This window comes from Manis javanica, chromosome 5 (genome assembly GCF_040802235.1).
Source record: "Manis javanica isolate MJ-LG chromosome 5, MJ_LKY, whole genome shotgun sequence".
Lineage (NCBI taxonomy): Eukaryota > Metazoa > Chordata > Mammalia > Pholidota > Manidae > Manis > Manis javanica.
In genome coordinates, this window is record NC_133160.1 from 52,779,082 (window position 1) to 52,797,954 (window position 18,873).

An 18,873-nucleotide genomic window follows, 5' to 3' on the forward strand; every position below is an offset into this window, starting at 1 on the left:
GCATTTCCATGTGAATTTTAGGATCAGCTTGTCCATTCATTTTGGCAAAAAAAAGCAGTTGGGATTTTGATAGGGATTATACTGAGTCTGTAGATCAATTTGGGAAGTGCTGCCATCTTACCAATTATCTTCTAATCCATGAACTCAGGAAGTTTTGTGTTTATTTAGGTCTTTAATTTCTTTCAATGATGCTTTGCAGTTTGCAGTGTATATGTCTTACATTTATTTTGTTAAATTTATTCTTCAATATTTTATTATTTTTGATGCTGTTGTAGACAGAATTGTTTTCTTAATTTCACTTTCAGGTTGTTCGCTGTTTATAGAAATACAATGGATTTTTAAATTATTATTAAGGTATTATTGATATACACTCTTATGAAGGTTTCACATGAAAAAACAATGTGGCTATTACATTCACCCATATTATCGTGTCCCCCCAAAACCCCATTGCAGTCACTGCCCATCAGTGTAGTAAGATGCCACAGAGTCACTACTTGTCTTCTCTAGATTATCAAGATTTTATTGCTATTTCTGTTGCATGTTACTAGATTGGTCAGAAGAGATGGATAGAGTAAATTGTAAGGTGAGATTTCTGGAGGGGTGGACTGTGGATAAAATTGTAGTATTTCCAGAATATCTTGCCTGGCTTTGGTGCATCTGCATATCAACAGGCGTTCAGAGGTGGAGAGAAGTATGGCTTTAGTGCATTTGCATTTTTCTTCAGGGGTGGAGAAGTTCATCTCCATATCAATGGGTAACTACTTGGGCAACAGAGGGCTTATCTGTACCTGAGAGGTGAGGGGGAGGGCTGGTGTTGTGGCTGCTTGAGCAGGAGAGAGAAATGGGCCTGACTGCAGTTTTGTAAGCAATAAATGGGTTTTAAACTTTATTTCTCCCTTCGACTGATTTCGATTTTTAGAGGTATTTTGCCCTGGGAATTCCTTTCCCCGGACTTCCATCTCCTCTCCCCTCCCTGCCCATCTCCTTTGCAGACCCCTCCACCTTCAAAGAATGTGTTTTGTTTTGTATTCTCTCCTAAGGCCTATGATGTCTTCTCTTGACACTCTTAGAGTTCCCTGGGTGAATTTTGTTTGCTCTCAAGGCATCTGAAAGTCTGACAAAGCTCAGGCCTTTTTCTCTAAGCTCCATATAAGCATCTGACTACTGGACACCTGTCCTTGGATCTATTGCTTATAATCCCTCAAGTTCATCATGTCCTAAAATGAACTCATCCTTCCTGCCTTCTTCCTTTCTCCCAACTCACTATTCTTGTAGGTTTCCTTGCTTATGGGAATGACCCCACAATTTATCTGTTGCTCCAGCTAGGAACTCAGGAGTTATTCGTAATTCCTTACATCCAATCAATAGTCAAGTCTTCTAATGTTCCCTTCTAAATATCTGTGCATCTAGCTCCATCTTTCTATCCTCACTGCCACTTGTAGGTCCAGACCACCAGCCCTTGCTTAGGACTGATGAGTCCCTTGGTTCCTGCCTGGCTCTGGCAAACAGCTTTGATGGATCAAAATGTTCATTGGATTTTGTCTTGCACCCACTGCCTTTCCTCTGAAATCCTCTAAGACTTCCCATGGCTCCTAAGATAAAATGCGGACTCGCAGACAGTGCTCCTAGGACTCTGCTTCTCAGCCACTCCCTTTGTTCTCTACAACTCGTGCCAGGCCTCCCACGCTCCTCCCTCCCTGAGACAGTCCACTGAGATGCTCTACTTCCCTCAACTCATCTAACTGTTCCTTAGACTTCAGCCTCAGCTTAAATGTCACTTCCTCACAGTACCTTGAATGGTGCCTCTCCCCCACCACTCTGACCCCACTGAAAAGCAATTCCATGTCCTAATCCCTGGAACCTGTGACTATTACCTTATATAGCAAAAGAGATGATTAAACTAAGAACCTTGAAAGAAGAATGTGGATTATTCAGGTGGGTCTTGTATCTGCTTGGGCTACCATAACAAAATTCTGTAATTGGGTGGCTTAAACAAGAAAAACCTATTTTGACAAGGCTGAGGAGGCTGGAAGTCTAAGATCAAGGTGCTGGCAGGACTGATTTCTGGGGAGACTTCTCTCCCTGGTTTGCAGATGGCCACTTTCTCAATATGCCCTCACATGGCCTGTCTTTGGAGAGAGAACTCTGCTATCTCTTCCTCTTTTATGAGGCTACCAGTCCTATTGGGTTAGGGCCCTGCCCTTCTGATCTCATTTAACCTTAACTACTATAAAGGCTCTGTCTCTAAATATGGTCACATTGTGGGGTTAAGGCTTCAATATATGAACTTGGGGGCAAGGGACACAATTCAATCCATAACGGGTCCTAAATGCAGTTAAGCGTACACTCAGAGAAAGCAGTGATAAGACCACAGAGGCAGAGTTTGGAGTGATGCAGCCGCAAAGCAAGGAATGCCTAGAGTCACCAGATGAGTCAGAGGCGAGTGGATTCTTCCCTAGAGCCTGGGGAGGGAGCGTGGCCCTGTCAATGCCTTGTTTCAACTTCTGGTCTTCCAGAACTGTGAGAGAATAGCTTGTGTTAAGCCGCCCCGTTTGTGATGAGTTGTTACAGAAGCCACAGAAAGCTAATGCACTTCCATGACCTCATAGACAAGGTTAGGGCCCCTGCTCACTGCTCCCACACCCCATCTGTCCTTTTCATAACCCGCAACCTTGCTGATTTTTTGAAGTCAGTCTTCCCTTCCAGACTGCAAGGGCAGGATGGCAGGGACTTTGCCTGTCTTCTTCACTGATATTTCCCCAGGGCCTGGTACACAGCAGGTGCTCAATAAACATATAAGATGGATGAATAAAAGAGCTGGTATTGAGAATTTCTTGGCCAGGAGAGTTGTTAATTAATAGGCTAGGCAATGACAACAAGCTAGGGAATTTATTCCTTATTAGAGACATTCTTGGTCCTCTGGAATAATTAGGTAAGGTCTCAACTGAAGACCACAAGAATGACTTCTCAGGGGTTTTCTAGAACATAACGCCTTGACCTTATGGTTTGCATGTTTCCTAGCAACTTGGGCTTTGGTGCCCTCTGGTGACAGAAATGAACTGTCTTTTTTCGAAGTCTGTCAAGAATGATATAAATCTAGTTATCTGTGACTGTATGGGATTTTCTCATTATTGAGAAATTGAATTTTTTTCTTACAGTTAAAAGAAATCTACTGAAATTGTGTACTTCACAATGAAGTTGATAAAAGTTACATAAAGCACATAACCCCCAAAGCCTTTGCTGATGTCCTTCCGAGTGTTTTGTTTTGAATATTAAGATTTTCTTGGGAAATACAAAAAATGTCAGGTTATGTTTACTACAACATTTTCTCCTCAGATAACGATGGCTGTGTGGGCAAATTTAATTGTCATTTGCAAATCTACAATGCAACCATTGTAAGTGGCTGCTTACAATTACTAAGACTCATAATGCTTTATAAAACCTTCAAACCTTTATTGTGATTAAAAATCATGTTATTCTTTAACAAACCACGTACATTAAAAAATGGTGTGTGTGCTGTTTGTAAACGAGAAGTTATGGGTCTGGTTGCCTGGCCGTAAAGAGACTTACTTTGTCTCTTGAGCTTGTGAAAATACTGACAGCTATACTGTCTTCCAATTTTAATTCTGTGTCAGTTGCAGAGTCAGACTGTTCCTCATGGCAACTGCATGTATGAGCATTATGTCAAAGATGTTTGTTCCAAAGTGTCATTTGAGATGATTTGAGAGGAGGGAGTAAATAAATTTTCTTTCCTCACCAATTACAAAAAATTGTTTTAGTGATAATTTACCATTATTTCTGATTAATCCTTTGCAGAAAGGATCATAATGACCTGCTGACATTTTAGTCTGAGGATTTTCTGACCCCAGCTGTTAAGTCAAATAAGCAAGCACTCGTTTGCACTAGTGAGCTACAATTTACAGACACTCAATGCTGGTTCCTTTTTTAAATTAGAAGGCCCTTGTATGATATAAACAACCACCCTCTGATTTTGTTTATTTAGTACATTCATAGCTTCACTTTTCTATTTGCTCAAAGCACTGTACATCTGCATAAACCCACGAGACACTGACATTCCCAGTTTGCTTCCTACAAAGAGCCAGAATGAAGCCTTGTAATGCAACTGCTGTCAGGAAGAGGCAACTGTTTGCAAGGTGATTCTTCAGTTGGTGAGATTTTACAATTTGTTTTTTTGTAGAGAGAAATGGGTTAAGAAAAATATATGTGGGTGACACTTGAAAGACGTGTAGTTAGGGGCACTGACCCCCTGCCATGTAGTCAAAAGTCTTTGCACAACTTTTGATGCCCCAAAAATTTAGCTTGTAATAGCTTACTGCTGACCTGAAACCTTATTGTGACATAAACAGCCTATTAATGCAGTTTATATGTTACATGTATTATACACTGTATTCTTACAATAAAGTAGAGAAAAGAAAACATTTTTTCCAATTGTCCCAAATCTCCAAAATATTTCTCAATACATTTATTGAAAAAAATACACATGTAAGTGGACCCATGTAATTCAAACTCATGTTGTTCAAGGGTAAACTATACTGGAATGGGGCAGAGATGAGGTGATTGTTTTAAAGACTTGGGGGGAGATAAAGTAAAACACTTAAGTGTAAGTTTCAAAATCAGATTGTCTGGGTTTTGAACCTAAGTTCTGCCATTTACTAGTTCTGCACCCTTGGAAAAGTCACGCTGTCTCCTGCGCTTCATAGTCCTTATTTGTAAAATGGTGGTGAAGATAGTTAACTCTTTTAAAGTTGTTATGAATCCCAAATAGCCAAGACAATCTTGAAAAAGAAGAACAAAGCCAGAAACATCATACTTCCTGATTTCAAAATATATCACAAAGCTACAGTTATTAACTGTATGGTACTGGCAAAAAGACAATATAGAGATCAATGGAACAAAATAGAGAATGCTGAAATAAACCCATGCATATATGGTCAACTGATTTTTGACAGGGTGTCAAGACTACACAATGGAGAAATGTTTTTTCCACTTCATTTCACTTCATGTCTTCAACAAATGATTTTAGAAAAACTGAATATCCACATTCAAAATGAATGAAATTGGATGTGTATTTTACATCATACACAAAAATCAACACAAAATGAATTAAACACTTAAACATAAGACTTGAAATTATAAAACTCTTAGATGAAAACATAGGACAAAACGTTCATGACACTGATCTTGGCAATGATTTTATGGATATGACACCAAAAGCACAGGCAACAAAAGCAACATTAGAAAGTGGGGCTACATCAAACTAAAAAGTTTCTGCACTGCAAAGGAGACCATCAACAGAGTGAAAAGGCAGCCTATGGAATGGGAGAGAATATTTGCAAGCCATATATCTGCTAAGAGGTTAGTCTCCAAAATATATAAGGAACCCCTAAATCTGAACAACAAAACAACTAATAACCTGATTTTAAAATGAGCTAAAGACTTCAGTAGATATTTCCCCAGAGAAGACATACAGATGGTCAAGAAGTCCATGAAAGTTAATCCTCAGGGTTTATAGAGATTACTTCATGGGAGGAGGAGTTGCCTTGCACACAATAAAATAGGGGCAGACCCCTTGAAAGGTGATGTGGGGCTGCGAGTGTGAGTGCCAGAAAGAATGCTGAGGTATGGAAAGGGCATTTTCCACCATGAGCACCTGTGCAGTTCCTCTGAGATCCCAGCCATGGCCCAGCAATGCTGGGTGATTCCATGGGAAACAGAGCTTGGGGGAAACCCTGTGATGCGCAGTCTTCAACCTCATGGCTTCACCCTGGAGTCAAGTTTGGTTACTTGTCCTAAGCTGGACAGGCCTTGAACAAGGTAAGGGGATTGATCACTTGAAGGGAGCCTGAGTGGAACAACAAGTGATACTGGAAAGCACAGCTTTTAAATTAAAAAGAAAGAAAATTCTGGCACATGCTACAACATGAGTGAAGTTTGTGGACACTATGCTAAGTGAAAGAAGCCAATCACAAAGACAAATACTGTATGATTCCACTTACATGAAGTACACAGAGTGGTCAAAATCATAAAGACAGAAGGTAGAATGGTGGTTACTAGGGACTGGTGGGAGGAGCAGTGGAGCGGTAGTGTTTGAGGGCTACAGAGTTTTAGTTTTACAAGATGAAAGGTGTTCTGAAGATGGATGGTGGCAAAGGCCGTGCTACAATGTGAGTGGTCTTAACACCACTGAACTGTACACTTAAAATGGTTAAGATGGTAACTTGTTTATTTTATCATAATTAAAAATTAAAAATTAATTTCTCAAAAGTACAGCTTTTGATGACATGGAATTCTCTCCCTCTTCTTGGTCTCCAGAATATGAGAGGGAACATGAGGTAACAAGGACATGCCATTTTGTTGCTTTTATTCCTCTGAGCACTGATGAGGCTGTCTGGTTTTCAATTATTCATTAAACAAATATTTACTGAGCACTTACTATGGACTAGGCCTTGTTCTAGAAGCTGGAGTTAACAGCAGTGAACAAAAAGATGTCCTAAATTCCCCATCCATAGGGATCTCATCTTCTAGTAGGTGGAGAAAAACAACAAATAAATAAATATGTTATACATGGTATTTAGATAGCAGTAATAGCTATGGAGACAGTGGATGAAACTTGTCTAATAGTTGTAATATTAAATAGGGTTGTCAGAGAAGACCTCACTGAGATGATATGTGAGTTAAGAATTGAATGAGATAAGGGAATGAACCATGTGGGTATGTGGGAGAAGATTGTTTCGGACAAAAGGAAAAGTAAATGCAGAGGCCCTGAGGCAGAACCATGACTGGAACATGCAAGGAGGAGCAAAGGGCCCACAGAGGCTGGAGCAGAGCAAGCAAGGGGGACATAGTCTAAAATGAGATGTGAGACTTATAAGATGCCAGCCCAGGTCATGAAGGCTATGGTAGCCCATTGCTAGTAAGACTGGCTTTTACTCAGATATGGTAACTAGATGAATGACATAGTCTGACTTCTGTAGAAGTAAGGCAGATAGCAAAGGAGGAGGTAAGAAGTGATCAGATTCTGGGTGTATTTTGAAGATAGGGTGTTTTGTGTACCAATCTCAACCTATTAGTAACCAATGTTGTGCTTGGATCTGCCTTTGTGGTTCTTATTATGACTGCAAAATGCCCTTCAGCAATATGGAAACTTTGAGAATGTAATGGTATGTTAGTTACAAGACCTGGAAATTCCATAGTACACCCAGGACAAATAGGAAGGTCACGGGTGGAGAAACAGCACACTTGCTACCCTGGGGTTGTGCTTTTACTGGAGCTGAGGGAGGGGGCCTAGAGCTTTGCAGGGCCTAGGGCTACCCTCTACTCATGATTTTAAACCATAAGAGCAGGAATTTAAAGCTGTGAAGAGAAAAACTAAGAGGCCTACATGGTCAGTTACTGAAATCAACCAAGATCTGTAAAACAAAGGAGCCCCAGTGGGAGAGGTGGCCTGGCTCTTGTTCCACACACCTGGTTGGCAATGTGTATATTCAAGATAGCCATCTGAAGGAGATGCCTGACAATCAAAGCTAAGTCAGGCACTTGTATTACCAAAAAAATGAAAAAAGTCAACTGTCAGGGTTCACAGTACTAAAGGCCAACAGGATTTGCTGAGAGGAAGGAAGAATGGCTCAAGAGAAGGAGAAAGAACAGAAAGGTCAAAGATGACCATGTTTATTTCCTGTGGCTGCTGTAAAGCACCACAAACTCGGTAACTTAAGACAACAGGAAGTTATTCTCTCACAATTCTGGAAGCCAGAGTCCTAAATCAAGGAGTCAACAGGGCTGCCCTGTTCCCAGGAGTCTTGGGGGATGTTCTGTTCCTTGTGTCTTCCACCTTCTGGGGGATCCAGGCATTCTTCAGCTGGTGGCTGCATGACTCCACTGTGCCTGCATCCTCACATGGCCTTCTGCTCTGTGTCTGTATCATCTCCTCGTTTGTCTCTTATAAGGACTCTTGTTGTTGGACTTAGAGCTCACCCAGGTAATTCAGTGTGATCTCATCTTCAGCTCCTTAATCACACCCTCGAAGACCTTTTTCCCAATTAAGGTCACGAGTACTGGGGATTAGGACCTGGACATATCTTTTGGAGAGCCACCATTCAACTCACTTCAATGACCTTAGGTTATTTTAGCTTGAGCAACTGCAAGTAGGAACTCACCACTAACTGAGATGGGGAAGAAAGTGGGTTGGGCAGATTTGGGGGAGGAGTCCAGGACACATCAGGCTTGAAATGCTTATTTGGCATTCAGTGGAGATGACAATTGGGTGAACAAACCCAGAGTTTAGGGCAGCGTGTTGGTTGAGATATATAAATACTCCATATAGGCACCAAGATGTGGATAGCATTGAAAGACCCATGGTGTCAAGCAGAAGAGGAGTGTAGAGAGTAAAAGGGAGCTGCAAAGCATTCAGAGGACCCAGCTAAGAGACTGGGAGGAGCAGCCAGGGAGGTTCAAGGACAAGTAGGAGAGTGTGAGGTCCTAGAAACCAAGGGAAGAAATTGCTTCAAAGAGGATGCAGTGACCAACTCCCTGTTCTGACTGTGGCATCATGGTTACAAATTCTTAGACCTGGATTTCCAGATGAAAGCTGGAATTTCCTCTGTGGTTCTCTGTAAGCAAGTTTTGGCAATTTTCATGTAATACCTCTTTTATGATGTGTGCAGGCCAGTGACATCTACTTGAAATCTTCATGAATCCTACAGTGAAGCACATTCTCAGTGTTTCATTACTGTTTTCATCAGCAAAGCCTGGATCAGTATTCAGACCTTTTGACTCAGAAGGGAAAGGCATCTGACTCAACCCCATGCAGGGTCAGGAGCAAGGCCTGAGTGATTGATTGCTCTCTGGAAATGCCCCGTTTTCCTAATGTTAAGTTCCTGAGGTAAAGGCCTCTGGTCCTTTATAGCACTGGTGAGTGTGTGAGGTAAATCACTCAGAGAAACTGTTTTGAAAAGTTAGAGAATAGCACAGTCGCCTCAGGAACCAAGACAAGAGTCAGACAAGTGACAAACTCCCTAAATCCCTCCATTTTGACTGCATTACACACTGCCAAACATCTGGTCAAATCAATCAACGTAGTTAAACATCCCAACCAAGCTGTTTGTCATTCAGTGGGAGAAAGCAGTGTGAGGTGCCTGATTGGATTTTCCACCAAATGGGCATTTAGAAGATAGAGCTTAAATCTTGAGCAATTTTTGGTTTTGGGTTTGGTTTTTGGTGAATGATAATGAATGGTTAAGTTAGACAACAGAGTGCTCAATCCTGAAGAACACATCTCGTGGAATTTCTGTCTCTGTAGCTAAAATATCTCAGGCTCCACAAGTCTGTGACCACAAATGGAGTTTCATCAATATTAATATCCAAACCTCCATGACTCACAGTCTCCAGCAGCTTGACAGCAAAATTCCCCTTGCTTGAGTGTATTGGGAATCCCCAGCATGTATATTTATAGTGCCCTTGCAAACTTAGCTGAGCAGGACCTTAACCCTGACCCCAGAGAAGCTCTTCTAAGCTGGTGGCTGCTGTGCCCACCTGGAGCCACTGCTCCACCTGGGCGCCCATGGGGCAGGATAGGCTCTAGAGCTCCAAGCAGGAGACAAGCCTCATCTCTGCTGCAGTAAGAACTTAAGAGTCCCTTCCTGCTTGCTCCAGGAAGCTCCTCACCCCTGTGGTGGTCAGTACAGTAAGTCTCCTGCATATCCCCGGTTTTGCTTTCCCTGATTTGTTTCCTGAGATCAGTAGTGGTCCAGAAGCAGGTGGTCCTTCGTCTGACATATCTTCCTAAGGTCAGTGGTACCCTAACACTATGTCATGTTGCCTGCATAATTCACCTCCCCTCATCTCATCACTAGTCATTTTATCATCTCACATTGTTACAAGGCAAGGGTGAGTACAGTACAATGAGATAAGTTGAAGGAGAGTATACTCATAACTTTTACTACAGTATATTGTAATTGTTCCATTTTATTAGTTGTTAATCTCTTACTGTTGCCTTCCTGGAGCAAGCAGGAACTGGCCGCAGGTAGGCCAACAAGTTAACCAAAAGGGCTGTACAAGGGCTGCTTCCCGAACTGCCTGCATGCAGGCTGTATGACTCCAGGCCCAGGGCAGAATTAAACTTTATCATAGGTATGTATGTATAGGAAAAAACTTAGTATACAGAGGGTTTCGTACTACCTATGGATTCAGGCATCCACTGAGGGTCTTGGAATGTATGCCCCATGGATAAGGAGGGGACTAGTATAGTTTTGAATAGACTGATTCCAGAAGAGGCTGTCACCTAACTTTACTTAACAGAACTCTGAATCTCTACTCTGTCTACAGCTGACACTTCTTTAGGAAGATATTTTTTAAAGAATTGAAAATGTTCTATTTTTTAAAATGATAGCCCAGGAGACTGTTTCCAGTTTCACCAAAAGACAGAAACCATAGGGGAAATAAGAGCCATGGTTAGAGCCCTTTGGGAGAGAGACCTGTCGCACTGCCCCTCTGCTGGCCTCCATATACCTGACAGAAAACCCTGGTGCAGCTGGGGACATTGGTGGAATTATTCAGCCTTGACCCAGCCTCCCAGAACCCAAGTAAGAAAAGGGTAATTTTTTCCTCCACCCCACTTCTCTGAGATTCACATTGTTGGGTTATTATACAAAGAGAAAGGATTAAGCAATCTAGAACTTTCAATGGTAGATCACATAACAGTGTCATTAAGAAGAAATTTAATTTCTTTGAGTGTTCACTATGTGCTAGGTGCTACTCTAAGTGTGATAGGTAGACAGACAGATAGATGATAGATAGATAATATAGATATATAATCTTATTTAATTCATACACAAAGATTATGATGATTTAGAATCCCCATTTTACAGAAAAGTAGATTGAGGTTCAGATAGTTTCCATTAACAGAGTCACATGGCTAGTAAGTGCTGAATCCAGAAACCCAGCCCGGTATAATTCCAAAGCCTGAGCTATGAGCCACAGTACCAAATTGGCTCTTAACATTCAGATGTAAACTATCACCCCAAGCCTCCTCTGAAAACAGAAACCCTTTTTTTTTTTTTTTTTTTTGAGAGGGCATCTCTCATATTTATTGATCAAATGGTTGTTAACAACAATAAAATTCAGTATAGGGGGGTCAATGCTCAATGTACAATCATTAATCCATCTCAACCCTAATTCTCGTCAGTCTCCAATCTTCTGAAGCATAACGAACAAGTTCTTACATGGTGAACGAATTCTTACAGAGTGAATAAATTCTTACATGGTGAACAGTACAAGGGCATTCATCACAGAAACTTTCGGTTTTGATCATGCAATATGACCTATAAACCATCAGGTCAAATATGAATATTCATTTGATTTTTGTACTTGATTTATATGTTGATCCCACATTTCTCCTATTATTATTATTATTTTTATTTTTAATAAAATGCTGAAGTGGTAGGTAGATGCAAGATAAAGGTAGAAAACATAGTTTAGTGCTGTAAGAAGGCAAATATAGATGATCAGATGATCAGGTGTGTGCCTATGGACTAAGTATTAATCCAGGCTAGACAAGGGCAGCAAGACATCCACGGATGCAGAAGATTTCTCTCAAAGCAGGGGGGGTGAGGTTCTGAGCCTCACCTCTGTTGATCCCCAAATTCTCACCTGATGGCCCCCCTGCGACTGTGCCTGTCTTAGGTTGTTCCTCCCTTGAGGAATCTTACCCGTCTCTGGCTAACCAGTCATCTTCCGGGGCCATACAGGGAAATGCAAAGTTGGTAAGTGAGAGAGAAGCCATATTGTTTGCAAAGGTTAGCTTTTTACTTCTTTGCAGATTTATGCCCTGTGGCTTCTATGCCCAGCACTTGTCTCGAGGTATCTTTACCACCTGGAGGAATTATGATACTCGGTAAATTCGATATGAGGCACGAATTCTATTTAAGGTTTGTAATTAGGAAGGAAGAAGAAAAGCTATAGATGTAGCATATGAAGGAAACTTGGGAGGATTGATTATTTCTTTGACATATCTTCTTGTATAGTACCTTAAGTATGTATAGGTTTTAAACTACTAACTAATTTGCACACACATATTAACATAATAGGAATACGGTGACATAAACAAAGCAAATCTATAATTACCAGCCATCTCCAGTGAAGCCAAGAAAACCATTTAGGCACCCTAGGCATTTGTGAAAATTTATCTATGATATGATGGATATTGTCCAACTGTACTTGAACCATCAGACAAATTAAAGCAGCCCATTTCTGGGATCTGTTCACATCCCATATGTTCTTTTAACCATAGATAGTCTATAGTCATGAGATTTTGGGGTGCTACAACTTGCACCCCTCCCAACTCCTGGTTGAGTTCCAACAGTACAGATCCAGTCAAATTCGTTGTCTCACTGTATGCATATGCCAGCCTAGACATCTCCCTCCTCCTTCTTATGGCAAGTCCAGGAGACGGTGGGCTGGATGCAGCCACAACCGCAGCATCGTCCGGATCCCTGTGGAGGCTTTTTGATGATCATCCCCCGGCACGAGTCCTCCAGAGAGTGCTGATGCCGGAAGCTCCTCCTCATATCGTATCTTAGTTCATTTTCTGGGTATCCAAGCTAGGCCTTGATCTTCTGCGTAGAAACAAACAGACCCTTTGCCCACACTTTGACATGCCCTCTATACCACTGTGCAGAACTCATTGGAGGTCAGCACACAGTAACTGCTTTTTTTTTTTTTTTTTTAATTAAGAGAAAGGAATATTATCAGAAAAGAGTACCTCCATAGCTGATCATCTGACACCCTTTAAGTGATCAACATTAAGGATATTTAAAGCATGCGTTGATCTTTGATTTACCAATAGTTTTATCCTGTTAAGGAGTAATCCCCCTTTTCTTTCTTTCTTTTTTTTTTTTTTAATTTTTAATCTACACTTACCTGAAGAATACTATGTTTACTATGCTCTCCCCTATATCAGGTCCCCCATAACAACCACATTACGGTTACTGTCCATCAGCTTAGCAAAATGTGGTAGAGTCACTACTTGTCCTCTCTGTGTTGTGCAGCCCACCCTCCCCTTTCTCCCTCCCCCCCATGCATGCTAATCTTAATACCCCCCTTCTTCTTCCCCCCCCTTATCCCTCCCTGCCCACCCATCCTCCCCAGTTCCTTTCCCTTTGGTACCTGTTAGTCCATTTTTGGGTTCTGTAATTCTGCTGCTGTTTTGTTCCTTCAGTTTTTCCTTTGTTCCTATACTCCTCAGATGAGTGAAATCATTTGGTATTTCTCTTTCTCCGCTTGGCTTATTTCACTGAGCATAATACTCTCCAGCTCCATCCATGTTGCTGCAAATGGTTGGATTTTTCCACTTCTTATGGCTGAGTAGTATTCCATTGTGTATATGTACCACATCTTCTTTATCCATTCATCTACAGATGGACATTTAGGTTGCTTCCAATTCTTGGCTATTGTAAATAGTGCTGCGATAAACATAGGAGTGCATCTGTCTTTCTCAAACTTGATTGCTGCGTTCTTAGGGTAAATTCCTAGGAGTGGAATTCCTGGGTCAAATGGTAGGTCTGTTTTGAGCATTTTGATGCACCTCCATACTGCTTTCCACAATGGTTGAACTAATTTACATTCCCACCAGCAGTGTAGGAGGGTTCCCCTTTCTCCACAGCCTCGCCAACATTTGTTGTTGTTTGTCTTTTGGATGGCAGCTATCCTTACTGGTGTGAGGTGATACCTCATTGTAGTTTTAATTTGCATTTCTCTGATAATTAGCGATGTGGAGCATCTTTTCATGTGTCTCTTGGCCATCTGTATTTCTTTTTTGGAGAACTGTCTGTTCAGTTCCTCTGCCCATTTTTTAATTGGGTTATTTGTTTTTTGTTTGTTGAGGCGTGTGAGCTCTTTATATATTCTGGACGTCAAGCCTTTATCAGATCTGTCATTTTCAAATATATTCTCCCATACTGTAGGGTTCCTTTTTGTTCTATTGATGGTGTCTTTCGCTGTACAGAAGCTTTTCAGCTTAATGTAGTCCCACTTGCTCATTTTTGCTGTTGTTTTCCTTGCCCGGGGAGATATGTTCAAGAAGAGATCACTCATGTTTATATCTAAGAGGTTTTTGCCTATGTTTTTTTCCAAGAGTTTAATGGTTTCGTGACTTACATTCAGGTCTTTGATCCATTTTGAGTTTACCTTTGTATATGGGGTTAGACAATGGTCCAGTTTCATTCTCCTACATGTAGCTGTCCAGTTTTGCCAGCACCATCTGTTGAAGAGACTGTCATTTTGCCATTGTATGTCCATGGCTCCTTTATCAAATATTAATTGACCATATATGTTTGGGTTAATTTCTGGGGTCTCTAATCTGTTCCACTGGTCTGTGGCTCTGTTCTTGTGCCAGTACCAAATTGTCTTGATTACTATGGCTTTGTAGTAGAGCTTGAAGTTGGGGAGTGAGATCCCCCCTACTTTATTCTTCTTTTTCAGGATTGCTTTGGCTATTCGGGGTCTTTGGTGTTTCCATATGAATTTTTGAATTATTTGTTCCAATTCATTGAAGAATGTTGCTGGTAATTTGAGAGGGATTGCGTCAAATTTGTATATTGTTTTTGGCAGGATGGCCATTTTGACGATATTAATTCTTCCTAGCCATGAGCATGGGATGAGTTTCCATTTATTAGTGTCCCCTTTAATTTCTCTTAAGAGTGACTTGTAGTTTTCAGAGTATAAGTCTTTCACTTCCTTGGTTAGGTTTATTCCTAGGTATTTTATTCTTTTTGATGCAATGGTGAATGGAATTGTTTTCCTGATTTCTCTTTCTATTGATTCGTTGTTAGTGTATAGGAAAGCTACAGATTTCTGTGTGTTGATTTTGTATCCTGCAACTTTGCTGTATTCCGATATCAGTTCTAGTAGTTTTGGAGTGGAGTCTTTAGGGTTTTTTATGTACAGTATCATATCATCTGCAAATAGTGACAGTTTAACTTCTTCTTTACCAATCTGGATTCCTTGTATTTCTTTGTTTTGTCTGATTGCCGTGGCTAGGACCTCCAGTACTATGTTAAATAACAGTGGGGAGAGTGGGCATCCCTGTCTGGTTCCCGATCTCAGTGGAAATGCTTTCAGCTTCTCGCTGTTCAGTATAATGCTGGCTGTGGGTTTATCATATATGGCCTTTATTATGTTGAGGTACTTGCCCTCTATTCCCATTTTGCTGAGAGTTTTTATCATGAATGGATGTTGAATTTTGTCAAATGCTTTTTCAGCATCTATGGAGATGATCATGTGGTTTTTGTCTTTCTTTTTGTTGATGTGGTGGATGATGTTGATGGATTTTTGAATGTTGTACCATCCTTGCATCCCTGGGATGAACCCCACTTGGTCATGGTGTATGATCCTTTTGATATACTGTTGAATTCTGTTTGCTAATATTTTATTGAGTATTTTTGCATCTACATTCATCAGGGATATTGGTCTGTAATTTTCTTTTTTGGTGGGGTCTTTTCCTGGTTTTGGTATTAGGGTGATGTTGGCTTCATAGAATGAGTTTGGGAGTATTCCCTCTTCTTCTATTTTGTGGAACACTTTAAGGAGAATGGGTATTATGTCTTCTCTGTGTGTCTGATAAAATTCCGAGGTAAATCCGTCCGGCCCCGGGGTTTTGTTCTTGGGTAGTTTTTTGATTACTGTTTCAATTTCTTTGCTTATAATTGGTTTGTTTAACTTTTGTGTTTCTTCCTTGGTCAGTCTTGGGAGGTTGTATTTTTCTAGGAAGTTGTCCATTTCTTCTAGGTTTTCCAGCTTGTTGGCATATAGGTTTTCATAGTAGTCTTTAATAATTCTTTGTATTTCTGTGGAGTCTGTCGTGATTTTTCCATTCTCATTTCTGATTATGTTGATTTGTGTTGACTCTCTTTTTCTCTTAATAAGTTGGGCTAGAGGCTTATCTATTTTGTTTATTTTCTCAAAGAACCAGCTCTTGGTTTCGTTGATTTTTGCTATTGTTTTATTCTTCTCAATTTTGTTTATTTCTTCTCTGATCTTTATTATGTCCCTCCTTCTGCTGACTTTAGGCCTCATTTGTTCTTCTTTTTCCAGTTTTAATAGTTGTGATGTTAGACTATTCATTTGGGATTGTTCTTCCTTCTTCAAGTGTGCCTGGATTGCTATATACTTTCCTCTTAAGACTGCTTTCGCTGCATCCCACAGAAGTTGGGGCTTAGTGTTGTTGTTGTCATTTGTTTCTATATATTCCTTGATCTCTATTTTGATTTGTTCATTGATCCATTGATTATTTAGTAGCATGTTGTTAAGCCTCCATGTGTTTGTGAGCCTTTTTGTTTTCTTTGTAGAATTTATTTCTACTTTCATACCTTTGTGGTCTGAAAAATTGGTTGGTAGAATTTCAATATTGTGGAATTTACTGAGGCTCTTTTTGTGAGCTAGTATGTGGTCTATTCTGGAGAATGTTCCATGTGCACTTGAGAAGAATGTATATCCTGTTGCTTTTGGATGTAAAGTTCTATAGATGTCTATTAGGTCCATCTGTTCTAGTGTGTTGTTCAGTGCCTGTGTGTCTTTACTTATTTTCTGCCCGGTGGATCTATCCTTTGGGGTGAGTGGTGTGTTGAAGTCTCCTACAATGAATGCATTGCAGTCTATTTCCCTCTTTAGTTCTGTTAGTATTTGCTTCACATATGCTGGTGCTCCTGTATTGGGTGCATATATATTTAGAATGGTTATATCCTCTTGTTGGACTAAGCCCTTTATCATTATGTAGTGGCCTTCTTTATCTCTTGTTACTTTCTTTGTTTTGAAGTCTATTTTGTCTGATATTAGTACTGCAACCCCTGCTTTCTTCTCACTGTTGTTTGCCTGAAATATGTTTTTCCATCCCTTGACTTTTAGTCTATGCTTATCTTTGGGTTTAAGGTGAGTTTCTTGTAAGCAGCATATAGATGGGTCTTGCTTTTTTATCCATTCTATTACTCTATGTCTTTTGATTGGTGCATTAAGTCCATTTACATTTAGGGTGACTATTGAAAGATATGTACTTATTGCCATTGCAGGCTTTAGATTCGTGGTTACCAAAGGTTCAAGGTTAGCTTCTTTAGTATCTTACTGCCTAACTTAGCTCGCTTATTGAGCTGTTATATACACTGTCTGGAGAGTCTTTTCTTCTCTCCCTTCTTATTCCTCCTCCTCCATTCTTCATATGTTGTGTGTTTTGTTCTGTGCTCTTTTTAGGGGTGCTCCCATCTAGAGCAGTCCCTGTAGGATGCCCTGTAGAGGTGGTTTGTGGGAAGCAAATTCCCTCAGCTTTTGCTTGTCTGGGAATTGTTTGATCCCACCATCATATTTAAATGATAGTCGTGCTGGATACAGTATCCTTGGTTCAAGGCCCTTCTGTTTCATTGCATTAAGTATATCATGCCATTCTCTTCTGGCCTGTAGGGTTTCTGTTGAGAAGTCTGATGTTAGCCTGATTGGTTTTCCTTTATAGGTGACCTTTTTCTCTCTAGCTGCCTTTAAAACTCTTTCCTTGTCCTTGATCCTTGCCATTTTAATTATTATGTGTCTTGGTGTTGTCCTCCTTGGATCCTTTCTGTTGGGGGTTCTGTATAATTCCATGGTCTGTTCGATTATTTCCTCCCCCAGTTTGGGGAAGTTTTCAGCAATTATTTCTTCAAAGACACTTTCTATCCCTTTTCCTCTTTCTTCCTCTTCTGGTATCCCTATAATACGAATGTTTTTCCTTTTGTATTGGTCACATATTTCTCTTAGTGTTGTTTCATTCCTGGAGATCCTTTTATCTCTCTCTATGTCAGCTTCTATACGTTCCTGTTCTCTGGCTTCTATTCCTTCAATGGCCTCTTGCATCTTATCCATTCTGCTTATAAATCCTTCCAGGGATTGTTTCACTTCTGTGATCTCTTTCCTGACATCTGTGATCTCCTTCCGGACTTCATCCCACTGCTCTTGCATTTTTCTCTGCATCTCATCCCATTGCTCTTGCATTTTTTTCTGCATCTCTGTCAGCATGTTCATGATTTTTATTTTGAATTCTTTTTCAGGAAGACTAGTTAGGTCTGTCTCCTTCTCAGGTGTTGTCTCTGTGATCTTTGTCTGCCTGTAGTTTTGCCTTTTCATGGTGATAGAGATAGTTTGCAGAGCTGGTACAAGTGACCGCTGGAAGAGCTTCCCTTCTTGTTGGTTTGTAGCCTTTTCCTGGGAGAATAGCGACCTCTAGTGGCTTGTGCTGGGCAGCTGTGCGCAGACAGGGCTTCTGCTTCCTGCCCAGTTGCTTTGGGGTTTATCTCCGCTGTTGCTGTGGGCTTGGCCTGGCTGGGGCTGTTCCTCCAAAATGGTGGAGCCCCGTTGGAGGGGGAGCAACCAGGAGACTATTTATCTCCGTAAGGGGCCTCTGTGCTCCCTGCTGCCCAGGGGGTTAGAGTGCCCAGAGATCCCCAGATTCCCTGCTTCTGGTCTAAGTGACCTGTCCTGCCCCTTTAAGATTTCCAAAAAGCACTCTCCAAACCAAAACAACAGCAGCAACAATGAGAGAGGGAACAGAAACAAAGAGAAAAAAAAAAGGAAAAAAAAGGAAAAAACAAGTGATTTTTTTTTTTTTTTTTTTTTTGTCCTCAGGTGCCGGTCCCAGGCACCCGCTCACTGGTCCTGCTGCCCTGTCTCCCTAGCACCGGGGTCCCTGTCCCTTCAAGGCTTCCAAAAAGCACTCGGCAAAAAGAGAGAAAAAAAAGGGGAAAAACGCGCGATTTCTTCCGTCCTCAGGTGCTGGTCTCAGGCACCCACCCACCGGTCCCACAGGGAAAAATGCGGGATATTCTTTGTCCTCAGGTGCCG